Genomic DNA, 19154 nt, shown 5'->3' on the forward strand with positions numbered 1-19154 from the left:
TAAGAATGAGATTTGCGTATGGGGACCTTTTGCAGAAATGTAAATACATCCCGATATCCATACCTGGGCTTGGTTTTAAAGACTGAAGGTATTGGGAGGTTTATTTGATTTTGGATGTATTACTTCTTTGGTCATGTATTGGCTAAAAATATTATCAACTAATATTTGCATAGATCTTTCCCTTTTCAAAGCACTTCCACACACATTATCCTTCTGTCTGCACAGAGTGGCAAATACAACAAATGTGCAAATGTTAACTTTCCTTATCTATGACATAGTTGTTATTATCATCACCATTTTACAGATAAGAGAACTGGCGCTCAGTGAGGTAATTTGTCCAAGGTCATTCACTACTACATGTCAGAATCCAGGACCTACAATCCAGGACCTCTGAAATTAGCCCACGAATGCTAGAGCTGATACCAGGCAGAAGCTGGTGTTTTGCTCTCAGGGAAAGGGAGGTTCATTAGTGGGTTGCTTGTGGACCTGCATTGGTGAGTGTGACACGTGTAGGATATCTATGCTATGCGTTTTTGGGTTTTTTGTTTTGGTTTGGTTTTTTTTTTCTTTGAGATGGAGTCTCACTCTTGTCACCCAGGCTGAAGTGCAGTGGCGCGATCTGGGCTCACTGTAACCTCTGCTGCCCAGGTTCAAATGATTCTCCTGCCTCAGACTCTCGAGTAGCTGGGATTACAGGCACCTGAGACCGCGCCCAGCTAATTTTTGTAGTTTTAGTAGAGACTGGTCTTGAACTCCTGACCTCATGATCCACCCACCTCGACCTCCCAAACTGCTGGGATTGCATGAGTGAGCCACCGCGCCCGGCTACTACATTTTTAAATAGCCCCGCAAATGTCCTCATGTTTTATAACTAGTTTTGTGACTGCATTTTGACTTTTTTTAATCAAATAGGCTTCATTACTTGCAAGGAGAATGCAAGGGTACCCATCATAATGGAAGGAATACCCAACAGGGATAAAGGCCTTGGTGCCCCTGAGCCTTGGTTGACAGGGTGTATCAGTCAGGATCAGTTAGATTGTGCTGGAGTAATAGACAATCCCCAAATCACAGTGGCTTTACATAACAAAAGTATATTTCTCAATCACAAAATGTGTCCATTATGAGTCATTAGGAGCTCTGTTTCCCGTAGTCACTCGGGCATCCAGGCTGCTGCAACTGGACATGCATCTCGTCAACCCTGAAGGCAGGAAACAAGAATGGGGCAAATCTAGCACTGGCTCTTAAAGCTTTTACCTGGAAGTGACACACATCACTCCTGCTGTCATCTCACTGGCCAAAGAAAGTTACAAGGGGGCAGGGAAGTGCAATAAGTACAATCCTGCTATGTGTAGGAAGGATAAGCAGAAGTATTTGGTTAACAGCACTAACACACAGGGAGTGTGTGTGAGTGTGTGAATGTATATGTGTATATTTGAGGTATGTGCAATTACACATACTGCCCATTTCCAGAGCATTCCTCCCTCCTGGCGACACATATTAGAGATTCCTAGTGTAAAGGACTGTCATACCTTGCACTAGAGCAGGTTCAGAGATTTAAACTAAAGTGAAAAAAAATAGGAGTTGAAGGAAACATAGTAGAAGAGGTGAGTGGCTGTGGGACAAACTGAGTAGAAATTCGTTTGTAAATAGAGAAAGAAATCCAGTAAAGGAAGGTACTCAGGGTGTATGACACAAGGAGCCTGCCTACTAAAGGAAACTTCTAAAACAGCATAGCTTTAGCAGAGGCGTTTCCTGCCGCCTTGCCATTAACTCCCACTCATCCTTCCTGGTTAAACTCAGGTGACACTTCAGGAAGCCTTTGATGATCTCTCAAGATTGGGTAAGGGGCCCACCAATCAGATCACAGGTATGCCTGGGTCTGTCCCATCCCCTCAGCTGTGGACAAGGACCACATCTTACTCAGTGCCAGCTGCTATATAGAGAATGCATTAGAGGAGGGTGTCAGAATAGAGGCAGAGGGAGCAGCTAGAAGGCTGTTGCAGAAACCTAAGTGAGAAAACAAAAATGATGGTCTCCATTAGGGTAGTGGTGGTGGGGAGGGAGAGAGGTATCAAGAAAGATTTACGAAGTCAAACCCACAGGACGAGGGCATAGGAAGGGAGGTTTCTGGAAGAACAACAGGGTAGTTGGTAGTGCCAGGGGGCCCGGAGAAGGTGGAAGTTGATGAATGAGGTCAGCAAGAACACATCCCATTTGAGGTCCATTTTGACAGCGCCCACAGACAGACCCAGGAGCAGCCCCTGTCACAGCCTGAAATTCCGGGGTGGGGGGGAAACCAGGTCCTATGAGCTGCCTCTTGGTTAAACTCTAACACCAAATCAAGGTTAGTATTTTCTTGTTTAACAAAATATCAAGCCGGGCCTGGTGGCTCACGCCTGTAATCCCAGCACTTTGAGAGGCCAAGGCAGTCGAATCACTTGAGCTCAGGAGTTCAAAACCAGCTTGGGCAATATAGTGAGACCTCAACTTTACAAAAAAATTAGCCAGGTGCAGTGGTGCACACTTTGAGGTGAGAGGATCACTTGAGCCCGGGAGGTTGAGGCTTCAGTGAGCCAAAGTTGTGCCACTGCACTCCAGCCTGGGCAATGGAGTGAGACCCTGTCTCAAAAAAAAAATAAAATAAAAATAAAAAAAAATAAAAGTGTGTGTGTTGGGGGAGGGGGAAACACAGAAAATACATATAGTATAAAAGTGGTGAAATTCCTGAACTACACATCATAGGAATCCATTCAGAACAGTGCTTTATAGAAAGAGCAGAGCATCCCTGAAAGATTGGTTCAACTTCAATTGGCTTGTCCCCTGATCTTGTTTCCATGTGTTGTTTCTGTCCCATCTCCTGCTAAGTAGGAGCCTGCTTGTCCCATTTGAGACTTGAAGATGATATCAACCCCTTTCACCTTCAAGGCTTCCCTTCCTCATAGCCTTTTGTGGGTGAGGATTGAGTCCCATTTGTAGGTACTTGACAGTGCTGGGGCACCCATCCTCAGAGACCCTGTTCTTCCCACTTGGATGTAGTGCTTCCCTATCCCCCACGATATCTTCCCCCTTCCCCATGCACTGAGATGCTCCCGCTGGTTCCTCGAGTTCCATTTTCAGCTCCTCTGTGTACCAGTTTTTGACTGCAGGTGAGGTAATTCCCCCCTCCTGGCCTCCTTCCAATCTCTAAAGATGGGACTCATGATACCTCCTAAGCAGACTCCTTTGCAGAGGATCGAATGAAGCCAACCTATGCCAAAGTCCCGCCTCAGACCTTGGTGGACAGTAGGCACTCAAACTGTCCTATACTTTCATTTCCATTGAGTCCCCTGATTCTTCCTCCCACTTATCAGAGAAATGGTCTTACCCTAGTCTAGCCATAGGTAACCATGACAACCAGAGTTAAACTATATACAATAATCAATGCAGACATTATGTATTACAGAGGGTCATCAGATATAATGGCATTCAGGTGCCCAGGATAAGATCTGATATTAAGTAGGAGCCCCTAGCCAGCCTCCCCAGGTGGAGACAGTTTGCCAAGTGCCTCCCTTGTTCTCTCTTTCCCTCCCTATTCAATCAACACTAGGTCCTACCAGCTCCAGACTAAACTGTCCTGAACTGGTGCCCTTTCTCAGGCTTCCTGCTCTCCCCTTTTCAGCCTGCCTCCCTTCCCCTCACTCTGTAGTTTCCCCTCACTCTGTAGTTTCCCCTCACTCTGTAGTCTCCCCTCTCACAGACACAGATTTCGTTGCCGTTGATTCAGACCTCCGGGGCGTGGGCAGGCAGGGTCCTGGAATTGAGATGACGAAGTGTCTGGGCCATCCTGTAGCCAGTCAGGAATATAAGTTTCAAACTCCTGCTACTCAAAGTGTGGTTGGTCTGTGGGCTTGCAGCAGCGGTACCACTGAGAGTTTCTGGAAGTGCACTATCTCAGCAGGCCTCAGAGCTACTGAATCAGACTTTTTTTGGTTTTTGTTTTTTTCCTCAAGAGACAGGGTCTTACTCTGTTGCCCGGGCTGGAATGCAGTGGCCTGATCATAGTTCACTGCAGGCTTCAACTCCTGGGCTCAACTGATTCTCCTGCCTCAGCCTCCTCAGTAGCTGGGGCTACAACTGTGTGCTACCCACCCTGGACTAATTTTTAATTTTTTTGTCTCACTATGTTGCCCAGACCAGTCTCAAACTCCTGGCCTCAAACCATCCTCCCACATCAGCCTCCCCAGCTGTTGGGATTATAGGCATGAGCCACTGCACCTGGCCAGAATCTGCATTTTGACAAGACTTTCAGGTGATTCCTAGGCACCCTGATAATTAAGAAGCTCTGCTTTAAAATCCCTCAGAAGGTAGAGTTAGTTAGGATAGAGATAAAAAGGACACAGGCATCCCTCGTAGAGCTGGGAGAGGCCTTCTTGGAAATGCCTGCACTAATAGATCGAGTCATATGGTGTTACACCAGCATCATTCTGGGGAGATACGCTGTATTCTCAACATTGTACTATTTATCTGCTAAACCAGGGAGGGATGTGATTAGCAGATGTCTCGGTCTTCTTGCCATTCTTTAGGACATCCACATGACACCCAGCCATCTCAAACCATGTTAAAATTGAATTTTAACATCCAGCCTCTAGAAAACAATCTATTTATAGTGAATCAAAAATCTGTAAGATAGGCCAGGCGCGGTGGCTCACACCTGTAATCCCAGCACTTTGGGAAGCTGAGGCGGGCAGATCGCTTGAGGTCAGAAGGTCGAGACCATCCTGGCCAACATGATGAAACCCCATCTCTACTAAAAATGCCAAAAATTAGCTGGGCATGGTGGTACGTGCCTGTAGTCCCAGCTACTCGGGAGACTGAGGCACGAGAATCGCTTGAACCCGGGAGGCAGAAGTTGCAATGAGCCCAGATAGCACCAGTGTACTCTAGCCTGGGCGACAGAACAAGACTCTGTCTCAAAAAAAAAAAAAAAACAAAACAACAACAACAACAACAAAAACCTGTAAGATAGAAAATAGGGTGTTAAAAGCTGAAAGAGGCCAAAGGGGAACTGACAGATTGGCCACTCGAACAGGAGCATGCAGCGGACCAAAGGCATGTGAGCGAGGTGATGGTGGCCACTCAGATCCATAGACCCATGAGCAGCTTCATGGCTGCTAGAAAAAAAGAGGAAGAAGGACAATGAAGTGCAGGAAGCCTGGAAGCAACCCATGAAGTCTGGGTGAAGAGCTTAGGTTTATAAGCACATGGCTGATCTGTGTAGAAAAGGTAAATGCAGTGTTTTTGTTTTTGTTGTTGTTTTGTTTTTGTTTTTTAATGTCTCAGGGGCACAAGGGAGAGGCTGCCCCTTGGCCATGAGAACCCTCTTTGAAGGTAAACAGGTAAATTCCTTTATGCAGCATGTTGCCAGGTCTGCTGCTTCCTGTGGGCACTCCTGGGGCAAGGGCACCAACATTAAGACTGAGAGAAAAACCACAGGATTAGGGTTGTCAGATTTAGCAAATAGAAACACAGGACTTCCAGTTGAATTTGAGTGTCAGATAAACAACAAATAATTTTTTAGTATACATATGTCCCAAATATTACATGCCAGAGTAACCCTACTCAAGAGCAGAGCCTGTCCCCGAAGCACTTGACCAGGAGAAACTTGAGCTAAAGGAAAGTTTCTCCCTAGGGCTGAGAGAGCCCAGTGGTACTATCCTAAGACCCACCCTATTTTTCAAAACAGGATGGAAATGGGCTTTGTTAGTTTTGGGGTGGGGCAGTCTTTTGTGAGAGGCTATGCCATATTGTTTGCTTTGTAAAATGTTTTGCCCTGCAAAATGTTTTTTACGTTATGCTGTATTGGGCAAGGTAGTTCAAGGAACATACACCATAAAAGCAGTGTAGTTTTGATAATTCCAAGTCAGATTCCTGTAGGAGATGGACAGTTTCTTTTTTCTTTTTCTTTATTTTTTTTGAGACGGAGTCTCGCTCTGTTGCCCAGGCTGGAGGGCAGTGGCACAATCTCGGCTCACTGCAAGCTCCGCCTTCTGGGTTCACGCCATTCTCCTGCCTCAGCCTCCAGAGTAGTTGGGACTACAGGCGCCTGCCACCACATCCGGCTAATTCTTTTGTATTTTTAGCAGAGACGGGGTTTCACCATGTTAGCCAGGATGGTCTCGATCTCCTGACCTTGTGATCCACCCTCCTCGGCCTCCCAAAGTGCTGGGATTACAGGCGTGAGCCACTGCGCCCGGCCAGGAGATGGACAGTTTCTTAGTCCAGAACAATAAAATCCCATGTAGCCAGATAAACTGCTTCTATATAACCAGGCATTTATTTATTGAGACTTGTAGAAGAAAATGTTGGTAACAATTTACCTCATCAAGGAACATTTCTAAGCATAAAATCAATAAATCCTTTTGTATGTCAACAAACCAAATTAAATGATAAACTGAGGAAAAATATTTACAAAACAAATGAACAGGAAAGGTGTTATATACTTAGTAGGTAAGAAAAGATGGACACTCAAAAGGGAACAAAAAGGCAAAGGATGTGAACATTCACAAAAGAAGGAATGCAAATGGCCAATAAAGACATAAAATGTCCAGGCTCGGCATGGTGGCTCAAGCCTGTAATCCCAGAACTTTGGGAGGCCGACGTGGGCAGATCACCTGAGGTCAGGAATTCGCAACCAGCCTGGCCAACATGGTTAAATGAAACCCTGTCTCTACTAAAGAAAAATACAAAAATTAGCCAGGCATGGTGGTGTTCCCCTGTAATTCCAGTTACTCGGGAGGCTGAGGCTGGAGAACTGCCTGAGCCTGAGAGGCGGAGGTTGCAGTGAGCCAAGATTGTGCCACTGCACTCCAGCCTGGGCCACAGAGCAAGATTCCATCTGAAAAATAAAATAAAATAAAAACTTTATTAATGAATAACTATAGCAAACTGGCAGATCACAAAATAAAAATACTCAGTTTTGCAAAGACTATAAGGATCTAAGTACAAGGATCTTCTTGGAGGACTTATAACAGCAAAAAAAATTAAATTAAAATAAACTTAAATGTTCACATTAAAGAATGATTAAGGCCAGGTCCATGGCTCACACCTGTAATTGCCACACTTTGGGAGGTCAAGGCATGAGGATCACTTAAGCCCAGGAGTTTGAGACCAGTCTGGGCGACACAGGGAGACCCCATCTCTACAAGAAAAAAAAAAAAAAGAAAAAGAAAAAAAATTAGCTGGACATGGTGGGTGTGCCTGTGGTCCCAGCTTCTCTGGAGGCTGAGATGAGAGGATTTCTTGAGCTCAGGAAATTGAAGCTACAGTGAGCCATGATTGTGCCATTGCATTCCAGCCTGAGTGACAGAGCAAAATACTGTCTCAAAAAAATTACATAAAATATACACGAGGATTGGAAGCAAATATATCAAAATATAAACATTGGGTCTCTGGATTATTTTTGTTTTTTTCTTAATACCTTTTTTCCCTAAAATTTCTACAACAAAGAGGTAGTAGCATTCCTATCATTGAAAAATAGAGAATTATGTTTGAAAAAGAAGACAAGTGGACCATCAATGCCTTTAAGTAGGTCTTTGAGAGAGAAGGAAGCAAATTCTGATAATTCTCTAATAGAATGACCAAGACTTTTCACAGAGGAATCACTTGGAGAACTTGAGGAATACCAATGCCAAGGCCCCACTTCCAGAGATTCTGGTCGTATGGACCTGGTGCCCACCCCATGGTGTCTTTGGCAATGTCAGGTCATGCCCCGAGGCGTGGGGACTCCAATGTGAAGCCAGGCTGGGAACAACTGCTTGCAGGAGTGATCAGGAGTTTTGGAGTTTAGGATCCTGTGGCCTGTTGGAGGAGCTGCTGCAGGAGGAACGGCAAGACCTGGTTTCAAGCCTAGTAAGTGGTCCTTTAGGCACATAATTTAAGTGAATCTTTGTGTGTCTATCTGTAAAATGAGAATATTTAATGTCTACCACAAGAGTTGTGGCTTCGAGGAGAGGATAAATGAGGAAGTAGTGTGTGAAATAGAAAGCATATACAAATGTACTCTTGTTAGAACCTGGAAATTCAGACTGTAGCAATGACTTTTGATCAGTGGAATATCCTTGACAACACTGGGGCAGATGCAAATAAGCAGGTTTGTTTCAAAACTGTCCACCTTATAATTTGATTTGATTTGCAGATCTTTTAGGCAGGTGCTCTCAAACGTGGATGCCTGGGGCAGTCCTAGCCAGAGGGCTCATGAGCAGGGGACAGCAGCCGATAGATCTGGGTTGGTTCAGATCATTTGGTCGTTCCTGCTTTGAAAAGTGGCTGGTCTCCAGGAGTCAAAACCTTGTTCTCCTGACAATGTGCCTTTGCACTTTTAACAAACACACCAGAATGTCTACTTCCAAATAAATATTCTTATCTAAATTGTTTCCTTGTGAGGTTGTATTACCATAGCTTAAAATGTCTTGGGAATTCCTCGTTTGAGATTGCCTTTATCTAAGCTACATCTCTTTTTTCTGAGTATTTTCAATCAGTGAATTTATTCTCCATCCTCTGAAGAAGAGCTTAATTTTAGAAAGCAGCCAAAAATATCTTTCAGAACCAAACCTGGTGATTAAGGTGGTAGTCTAACCTAGGTAAGACATTTTATTTTTTAAGTAGAAAGGTCACTTGTAAGGTACATGTGTATCTGTCTTGCTACTCACTGTACTCAGTGCCTGACATACAGACACTCGGTGTGTTCTTGTTGAATGATGAACAGAGCCTGGCTCTACTGGGACCCATAAACTGGCTCCAAAGGCAACTCCGAAGAGGTTTTTGAGCAACGCCAGCCTATTTGGCAATAATAATTTTTAGCCTGTATGTTGATTAGAAGTCAGTCCCTTTCCTTTATAAGTATTCTACATCTATACCTTATGCATTTGATCAAGGAGAAACTGTGGTAGTTCCTTGTACCTTACTGAGGCTAATGCTGGACTTAGTCTTCTAAAGCAAGCACTAATCAGTGACGTTGGACAAATCCAGGCATTTTTGGAATTATTTTGCATGCCAACCCAGACCACAGAACAGCTGAGCATGTGGTGGGTTAACAAGGACAATGCCTGAAACCCAGCACACTTTTTCACACAATGATTTCAAGATGCTGACATTTGAGGTGTACAGAGTTAAGCAGCTCATAGGCAGGGCAGCAAGCACTGGCTTGAGTGTCAGGACACCCGGGCTATTCCAGCTCTGCTGCTAACTAGCTGTGTCTGCTTGGGAAAAACGTGTCTTACACACTCCCATCTGTACAAACACACCCTTAGTCTTTATTTACGTACCTATACAATGATCTAGCACCATTAAAATCATCATTCTAAACTGAAAAAAGGCAGACAACAGTAGACACCCCACCAGCAAGGTCTGCCCAAGTACTGGGGAGATTTTTGGTGCTGCAAAAACCAGTTTGAGGCCGGGCTCCGTGGCTCACGCCTGTAATCCCAGCACTTTGGGAGGCCGAGGCGGGTGGATCGCTTAAGGTCAGGAGTATGAGACCAGCCTGACCGACGTGGTGAAACCCTGTGTCTACTAAAACTACAAAATTAGCCGGGTGTTGTGGCGCATGCCTGTAATCCCAGCTACTCTGGAGGCTGAGGTGGGAGAATCACTTGAACCTGGGAGGAGGAGATTGCAGTGAGCTGAGATCGCACCACTGCACTCCAGCCTGGGTGAGAAAGCGAGACTCCATCTCAAAAAAAAAAAAAAAAAAAGCCAACAACAACCACCACCACCACAAAAAAAACCCAGTCTGAGCAGAGAGAAAGTCTGCTCTGAAGGAGAAAAAAAGCCAAAGATGAAGCTCACTGCTGCTGGCACTGAAACTGAAGGGAACACGCGGGTCATCTGAGGTCAAGTTCAGGGCATGCAGCCAGCCACCAGGCGGGAAGGAAGCAGAGTGAATGCTGCCTGCTCTCCCAGCCCTCCACCTTCTGAGCAGAAGTCCCACACCAGTCCCCTTTGCTGGGTCTCCCAAGGGACCTCAGAGACTCCTTCCAGACCCGGGCATTTGGGCTCTGGCCTGAAAGATACAGCCTACGTAGAAATGCTGAAAGAAACAGATAAGACAACAGTGTGAGCAATGGAGGCTTGGCTGGCCTGGCTTGTCTTTGCCAAGCACTCTATTTAAAACATTTGAGCATTTCTTGCCTGCTATTGCCCTCTACTCTAGCCTTGCGGTCTCCCTGCCCAACCCCACCCCCTCACAGGCTCTTTTCTTAGCTCCCTGCCTTTGCTTATGGTGTTTACTCCAAATCACCCTCAACCCAGTCTTGCTCTAAAAATCCTACTTCACTTAATGCCCAGCTAGAATGCCATGTAATCCAGGAAGCTCCTTAGCTGGAAGCAGCACTCATTTTGGTCCACAGTGGTATCACGCTTAGGGGCATGAGGTCTGATCCCACCAGGACCTCGACGCACCCCACCCTTCACCATCACATCCTGTGTGTTCCTTCCTTTGCCCATGCTGCTCCCCTGCTTGGACCGTCCTTCCCACCCTACCTGCCCGAATGGTCCTCACCTCACCCTTCAAGGCTCAGCTCAGCTGTACTTTGTGAAGCACTCACCAGCTCTTTGTTTCTCTCCACTCACGTGCACCTACCAGTTCCATTTACTGAGTGGCTACTCTGCCCAGAAGTTTGTCTACAATATTTCTAATTCTTGGTACCACTTGAAAAATAGTTGCAAAATTAGTTTCATTTTCAGATTTAAGGAAAACAAGCTCAGAGAGGCAAGTTGTCCAAGTTGTGCTGCTGGTGAGTGGCCCAGCCAGGGTTTGGACCCAGATTTGTGTGATGTCTAAACCCAAGTCCTCCATGTACTCCATGCTGCTTATTCATTCATAAGGCGGATATTTTAAGCAGGAGACTGTCAGGACCTTAAAGATGGGCTTCCTTGCTTTCAAAGCAAGGGACCTAAAATATAGAGATGTTCAGTGACTTGCCCAGGGTGATACAGTTTCTCCCAATCCCCTTCTCTGATTCCTCCCATGTGCCAGCGCTGGTGGCCAGGGAACTACCTATCACTGCAGAGGCTGTCCAGTACCAGGTAACGTTTGTCCGGGGTCCCCAATTGTAAGCCATGGGGCACACACCTGCACCGCAAGCAGGGCCCCAAATTAGGCAAGAGAGAATGCTGCAACAAGCTCAGAGCCACAGGATATATTAGCACAATTGTATACAATGATAAAATCCTAAACAGTGGCTTCAAAGTTTATAGCTTTCTGGCCAGGCATGGTGGTGGCACATGCCTGTAATCCCAGCTACTCGGGAGGCTGAGGCAGTAGAATTGCTTGAAACCAGGAGGTGTAGGTTGCAGTGAGCTGAGATTGCACCACTGCACTCCAGCCTCGGTGACAGAGCAAGGTTCTGTCCCAAAAAAAACAAAACAAAAGTAGTTTACAGCTTTCTCATGTAGAAGTCTGAGGAGAGAGTCCAGGGCTAAAGTTGCAGTTCTGTGAAGTCAGGGCCTGAGGCTTCTTCTGTCTTTTGCAATTCTCTCTTTATGAGGCACTTCATGATTCAAAGTGGCCTCCAGGATCATGGGGGAGGGGGTGGCTCTGAGGGCAGAATCAAAGGGCTCATCATCATCATCTATTTCTACCATCCGTTCTAAGGATCTTACAGTCACGTAATCTAGTCCAGAGTCAGAGAGGCTGCTCAGAGCCCACCTGCAGCTGGCCTGGGTCTTAGCAAGTATGTAGCTAAGTATGTTAGCAAGTATGTTGCTCGCAGCATGGAGGGGTAAGGGTGTGGGAGGTGTTTCATTGCTTAGTGCAAGGGGTCTTTCTCAGGCTCAGCCTGCGTCCCTTTTTCTTCTTTCTTCCTGCTTTCCATTTGTCCAGTATCTATTGAATTACCCACTCCCATGTGCCAGGCACTGGAGATACAAAGTGGGATAAGACATAAGCCATGCTCTAATAAAGAGACAAAGAGATGATTTTAGACCAGGCATGGTGGCTCACACCTGTAATCCTAGCACTTTGGGAGGTTGAGGCGAGTGGATCACCTGAGGTCAGGAGTTTGAGACCAGCCTGGCCAACATGGCAAAACCCCATCTCTACTAAAAATACAAAAATTAGCTGGGCATGGTGGCGGGCACCTGTAATCCCAGCTACTCTGGAAGCTAAGGCAGAAGAATCACTTGAACCCAGGGGGTGGAGGTTGTACTAAGCCGAGATCACACCACTTCACCACTCCAGCCTGGGCGATGAGTGAGATGCCGTCTCAAAAAAAAAAAAAAAAAAAAAAAAAAAAAAGAAGACAGAGAGAGATGATTTTAATACTATGTGTAAGAAAAACAGATAAATGCAAAAGGCATTTGACAGGAGCTCGAAGGGAGGTGCCTGACGCAGCCAGGGTAGAGTCAGCAGAAGCTTCCTGAAGATGGCAATTGGGGATGCCGAGGGGCTTAGAGGTGAAGGGCACTCCAGGGAGAGCGCACAGCATGAGCAAAAGCAATGAGAGTGTGTGTGTGTGGGGCGGGGGTAGGGCAACCATGAGTTTAATGTAAACACAAGCAGAGGAGGGTTTGGAAGGATGTGTGCTTGCTCAGGGCCCCCGGGGGGCCAAAGGCACATTCTGGAGGCACCTGGTGGCGTTCAAGGCCCTCTGGCTCTTCTGTGGAGTAGGGATTTGGGAAGGCCATAGCAAGAGGCAGAGAGCCTGGGTGGGAGGGCTGGGTTAGGAGTGGAGGTAGGAGAGCAGGCAGATCTGAGAAATGTTAGCGGGAAATTGGTAGCACCAGACATTTGCCTGGCTGCTGGAGACGAGTGACAGAGAGGAGTCAGAGGATCCTAGTTTTCTAGCTGGGTGGCTGGAAGGATGATGGGGTCACTGCTGATATAGAGAATACAGGATCTACTGTCATGCCACCCTGAATGCACCTGATCTCATCTGATCTTGGAAGCTAAGCAGGGTCGGGCCTGGTTAGTATTGGATAAGAGAATAATACAGGGTCTTCTCCCAGAAACCTTTCTTGCCTTGGGGAATACTCCCAGCTTCACAGTAGGATATAACCTTTCCTATGTTGCCTTTTGCATAGCTGATCTTAAAGACATGCACATGGGCCCTTTTCTTTCCTTCCTTCCTTCTTTTTTTTTTTTTTTTTTTTTTTTTTTTTGACAGAGTTTTGCTCTTGTAGCCCAGCCTAGAGTGCAGTAGCATGATCTCAGCTCACTGCAACCTCCACCTCCCAGGTTCAAGCGATTCTTCTGCCTCAGACTCCCAAGTAGCTGGGATTACAGGTGCCTGCAACCACGCCCAGCTAATTGTTTTTGTATTTTTAGCAGAGACGGGGTTTCACCATGTTGGTCAGGCTGGTCTCGAACTCCTGACCTTAAATGATCCACCTGCCTTGGCCTCCGAAAGTGCCAAGAGATTACAGGTGTGAGCCACCATGCACGGCTGGGCCCTTTTCATTTTAAAGATTTTAATTCAAGTGTCCTCAGGAGATGAAGTTCCCTTCACTCTGGTGTAGTGAATGAAATATAGGAACACAGTTTGTACCATGGAGTCTCTAGGCCAAACCAAGCTGGAGTTTCAGCTTAGGTAACAAATGTTACCTAAGCCCAGTGGTTCCTAATGGAAGATTTGGTTCTAGAAAACCCACCTGTAGTAAACATCTGCCATTCTTTTTGGAGAACTAGTAAATCACTCCCCTTCCTGTGTCTGAGGACTTATTCACCTTGGTTGGGGATAGACCCCACCTCTCACAATGAAGATGTGATGTCAGATACTGTATTTCTCAGACTCCCTTGCAGCTACTTGGCATGTCAAGGGCATGTGGTCTAGGTTCTGCAAGTCAGATGTACCTACCAGAGTCTTGGGTCCATGAGGAGTATTCTGTGACAGCAGTAGTAATGACAGGGAAATCACATTCTCATAACAGCCACAGTGGACCCTCCTGGGGACTTGCAAGTGATGCACCCTAAAACCTAAGCTTCCTTAGGTTCACAGTAACTTCCTGCTGTTTGCGATTAAGGACTGTGACTAGTGGCATATCAATCCAACAGGGTACATGGCTAAGGCAAAAGTGGAGTCTAGGAGAGCACAGACATTGTTAAGAGGACAGTAAGTGAAACCATTTAGCAAGAACAGAGGATTCTTTCACAGGGGTGGGGAAAGATAAGGCTGGAGGGCTCCAAAAGCCCACTTAAGGAGCCTGGTCATCATCTTCTAAGAGGTATCAACATTGTTTTAATGATTTTTATTTTGGAATAATTTTAGATTTACAGAAAAATTGCAAAGACAACACAGAGTTTCTGTGTATCCCTCATCCAGATTCCCCTAATGCTAACATCTCACATGACATGGTACACTTGTGAAAACTGACAAGTTACATCAATTAAACTCCAGACTTGATTTGGATTTCACTAGTATTTTCCACTAACGAACTTGATCTGTTCCAGGATCCAATTCAGGATACCACTGTGCATTTGGATACCAACTTTTTTTTTTTTTTTTTTGAGTTGGAGTTTCACTTTTGTTGCTCAGGCTGGAGTGCAATGGCACCACCTTTGCTCACCACAACCTCCGCCTCCTGAGTTCAAATGATTCTCCTGCCTCAGCCTCCCAAGCAGCTGGGATTACAGGCATGCGCCACCACACCCAGCTAATTTTGTATTTTTAGTAGAGATGGGGTTTCTCTATGCAGACTGGTCTCGAACTCCAGATCTCATGATCTGCCCACCTCAGCCCCTCAAAGTGCTGGGATTACAGGTGTGAGCCACCACGCCCGGCCACCAACATTTTTAAAGAAGAATATTAACATGATTAAAGGTTTTTAGGCTGGGTGTGGTGGCTCACACCTGCAGTCCCAGCACTTTGGGAGGCTGAAGTGGGTGGATCACTTGAGGTCAGGAATTTGAGACCAGCCTACCCAACATGGTGTTGTTTACTAAAAATACCAAAAAAAAAAAAAAAAAAAAAAAAAAAAAAAAAAATTAGCCAGGCATGGTAGTGTGCACCTGCAGTCCCAGCTACGTGGGAGGCTGAGGCAGGAGAATCACTTGAACCCAGGAGGCGGAGGTTGCAGCGAGCTGAGATCATGCCACTGCACTCTGGCCTGGGCGACAGAGCAACGCTGTCTCAAAAAATAAAAATAAAAATAAATTTAAAAAAAATAAAGGTGTTTTAAGAAAATCATCTGATAGCAACATAAAAGGTGAGCTGGGAAGTGGAGTAGAAGGCATCTGTAAAGACACTCCAGAACCTTCACCAAGCTTCCACATACATTCTAATGGCTAGTGCCTGAAGGGCACTTTATGAAGGTGCAGTTGCTGAGAAGAGAAAATCTAGCCCCCCAGAAACATCTCTCTACCTGTTCAGGGACCCAGGGGCCAAAGGCACAGTTAGGATGCACCTGGTGGCCTCCACCTAGCAGTGCTGGCAAACTAGGTTTTCCTGCCCAGGCTACAAAATTTGGCTGATAAATCCAGACAGGCAGCCAAGGAAATGCATGCTTGCCTTCTTTTCTGAAAATCTAGTCTTATCTCCCTTATGTAATGGTTTGGTGTTATGCAGAGAACAGGCTCTGGAGTCAGGATGGACCTAGGTGTGAGTCCCAGCGCTGTCAGTTACTGTGGGACTCTCGTTGAGTTACTGAACTCTGAGCTTCAGTTTCCTCACTGGTAAAAACTGGCACCTTAAACCTCCTTCACAGGATTATTGAGAGGGTTGAATAACATTTAGAAAGTGTTCAGTAGGGTAGCTGGCACACAGTAGGCATCTGATAATCATCAACTCCTTTGACAATTTAAGAGTAGAGTCCAGGCCCCAAATTTCTTGCATATTCTCGGTGCTTAGTACACAGAAGGGACTTCCTCAATTGATGATCGTAATATAGAGCTCACAAATAACCCAGGAACCTGAGAAAGGGCGGAGCGTGTCTCCAGTCAATAATTTCTTTATTTAAAAGTCTATGTTAGGCACTCATGAAACAGCAATAAATAAATAAATGCCAGGCATTGTACTAAATGACCAAGACATGGTCTGTGTCAAGAAGGTCAAGGCCAAGGACATCAAAGAGATGTCTCCAGACAACTTTCATTCAGGTATGACACGTTTGACAGAAGTTTAATAAACAGGGTGCTCAAGGGCACAAAGACTGGCCATGGTGTGGGGTGAGGGAAGGGCTCCACAGAGAGAGGAATGGTGGGCTTGGGCCTGGCAGGGTGAGTAGTTCTTCCAGTGTAAAAGCTTGGGGTGGTGGGTGGGGGGTGGGAGAGAAAGAGAGAAACATTTTGTCATGTGGGAAAACACGTCTGAAGCTATGGGTGGTCTCATGGGGTTTATGGTAGGAGTGATGGGAGATAGGGTTATAAAAACATGGCAGCTCTCATACCTCAACATAGGAGGGGCTGAGGGGCAGCTCTCTGGTGGCAGGGGTGGGGCAGGTGACCTGACCTAGCAACCACTGTTCTTTTTTATACATCATTTAGTTGATGTGGCTTGGGGAAGAAATGATTACTGGTAGTAGTAATTGGGGGGCAGGGGAGGGGCCATTCCTGCCATTCCTAGGCATGGCCACTGCTACAATGGGGACCATATGACGGCTATGGAAGAGGAGGAGAGGTGGGATGAATGCTGGGGAGTCAACCACAATTTCCACTACACCTTCAACTAGAGAGACAGAAACAGGTGCAGAGAAGATTTGAAAGATTTCAGAGATGAATAGGCAGAATTTGTTGAGAATGAGTGTAAGTGGGGGGTCAAAGATAACACCAAGGTTTTTAATGTGGCCAACGGGGTGAATGGAGAAGCAGGGGAAATGGCTTTGCTGGCTGGGGTGGGGTAGGGTTGGTGGTGGGTATGCGGGTGGGGAGAACTGTTTTGTACCCATTGAGCATAAGGGATCCGGGTTGTGAAATCCATAGTTTGATATAGCTCTAGCTTTAAAAGACATCCTCCTGTTTGGGATTTGCTTCAGAATAATGAGAGTGGGGGTAGGCTGTAGGTGAAACCAGACTGGTTCTGAGTAGATAACCGAAGTGGGTGAGAAAGTCGAAGTTGGCGAGAAAGTTGAAGTTGGCTCATGCTAAGAAGGTAAAAAGCTGCCCTGCGACTCAACAGGCTGGGAGGACATTACACAGCTAAAGCCAGTCACAAAAGTTACCATGAAACAGTATTTCTCCCACGAGCACGTTGTAGCTGTAAAGTGTCATAATGACCCCTTTCCTTGTGTGACTACTGCTTTCTGACTCATAGAGAAACCTTGTTCTTTAAAATCATGAACTATCAGAAACTTTGCTGTGTGAAATGTTAAATGTTATCAGTAAAAACTTTGCTGTGTGAAATGTTAAATGTTATCAGTAAAAATTCCTTTTTTTTTTTTTTTTTTGGCCAGAAAATTCTAAGTCACTTTGACACAGAGAAGTTGTCTTGGTTTCCAAGCCAGGTTCAGAGTTTCACGTAAGGAGCTTCTGAACACAAATTCCATGTTTGTCTTAACTTTGTACTTTCTAGGGAAACAAACCTGAGTTCACTGAACAGTTCAGAACAGACTCCTTTATACACAGTCCTGCTTTGCTTTGCACCTATCCAAACAATGCTTCATTCAATTTTACCAAAACTCTAGTTTTCCTTAAAATCCTGTAACGGTATATTTTCCTGTTCGGTGAGATGCCCCACAGTTCCTCTGGTATGTGGTCTTCCTCATTGCAATTTGACCTTCTCAAACTCAAGGTTCGTTTCTGGTGATCTTAGGCTGATTGGGCTAGAATGTGGGTATGGGGGTACAGGGGTGCTTGATACCATTCCCTCTTGCATATGATTCACATTTTCCGTAAAATTTCCAAGTTCATAAGAAGTCTTCACCCCATGAGAATAGTAGGAGCCATGATAGTGTTTGAGATCTGTGGAAAGCAGAGTAATAGCCTCCCTCCCACCCCGCAGCTTAGATTTCCCAGAGGGGGCCAGTGTAATCACGTGGGTCCTTGAAAGCAGAGAAGGGTTCCTGGCTGTGGTTAGAGATGCAACACTACTGGCTTTGAAGATGAAGGGGCCACAAGCCAAGGAATGTGGGCAGCTTCTAGAAGACAGAAAAGGTAAAGAAACGGAGTCTCCTCTAGAAACTCCAGAAAGAAAAGCAGCCCTGTTGATAACTTGATTTTGTCCCAGTGAGACCCATGTCAGAGTTCTGACCTCCAGAGCTGTAAGATAATAAATGTATGCTGCTTTAAGCCATTACATTTGTGGTAATTTGATAATGGCAGTGATAGAAAACAAATCCAAGATCATGCAGAGGGAGTGGATGAAGACAGAAATGAGCCAAGGGTACCTTGGGGACACCAACACTTTCGAGGAAAAGAGAAAAAGATGGCAGCCCAGGAGGCAGAAGGGGAGGCATCAAATGTAGGGGAGCCAGGAGAGACCCATGAAGGAGAAAGTGGTTCAGAAAATGTAAACTGCTATTTAAGTGAGGGCTGAAGAAGGTTAAATAGTATTAAAATTTTAAAGTGCATGTTATTTCGTTGCATCACTTCCTCTGTGATTCTGGTATTTGCATATAACAAACAATCTCTTTTACTTGAAATTATCACCTTCTGAGAGTTTGAGAACTTTCACAACCTTGATCCTTGTTATAAACCCATCAAGGTAATATTCAGGTTCCAGAACAGCAGGTTTTACCACATCGTAAGCCAGAAAGAAATGCAGCTATTTCTTATGTGTTAATCCAAATTTTTTGACGCTGGGAGTTGGCCTAAACCAAGAGTAACAGCCATCCAGACTGGCCTGACAGTGTAGAGTAGGGACCGTTTTAGTGTGACCTCCACTCTCTAGCGTCCACTTTAAAAACCCACGGTGCCCAAGGTTTCAGCCTGCCTTCCTGCGGTCCTAATCTGCACACTTACAGGCTCCACCCAGACCTACTTGTCCCTCCCCCACAATTTAAGATTCAAAATTACTGCTGCTTATTAATATGTTTACTCTCTACAGATGATCTCAGCTACAAATTTGGAAAATGACAAATATCACCTAGGTTACACTGTTGATGGCCCGCACTATCCTAGAGGATATTTACTTTTTTTTTTTTTTTGAGACAGAATCTCGCTCTGTCACCCAGGCTCGGGGGCAGTGGTGCAATCTCGGCTCACTGCAGCCTCTGCCTCCCAGTTCAAGCAATTCTTCTGCCTCAGC

This window comes from Pan paniscus, chromosome 12 (assembly GCF_029289425.2).
Source record: "Pan paniscus chromosome 12, NHGRI_mPanPan1-v2.0_pri, whole genome shotgun sequence".
NCBI classification, from domain to species: Eukaryota; Metazoa; Chordata; class Mammalia; order Primates; family Hominidae; genus Pan; species Pan paniscus.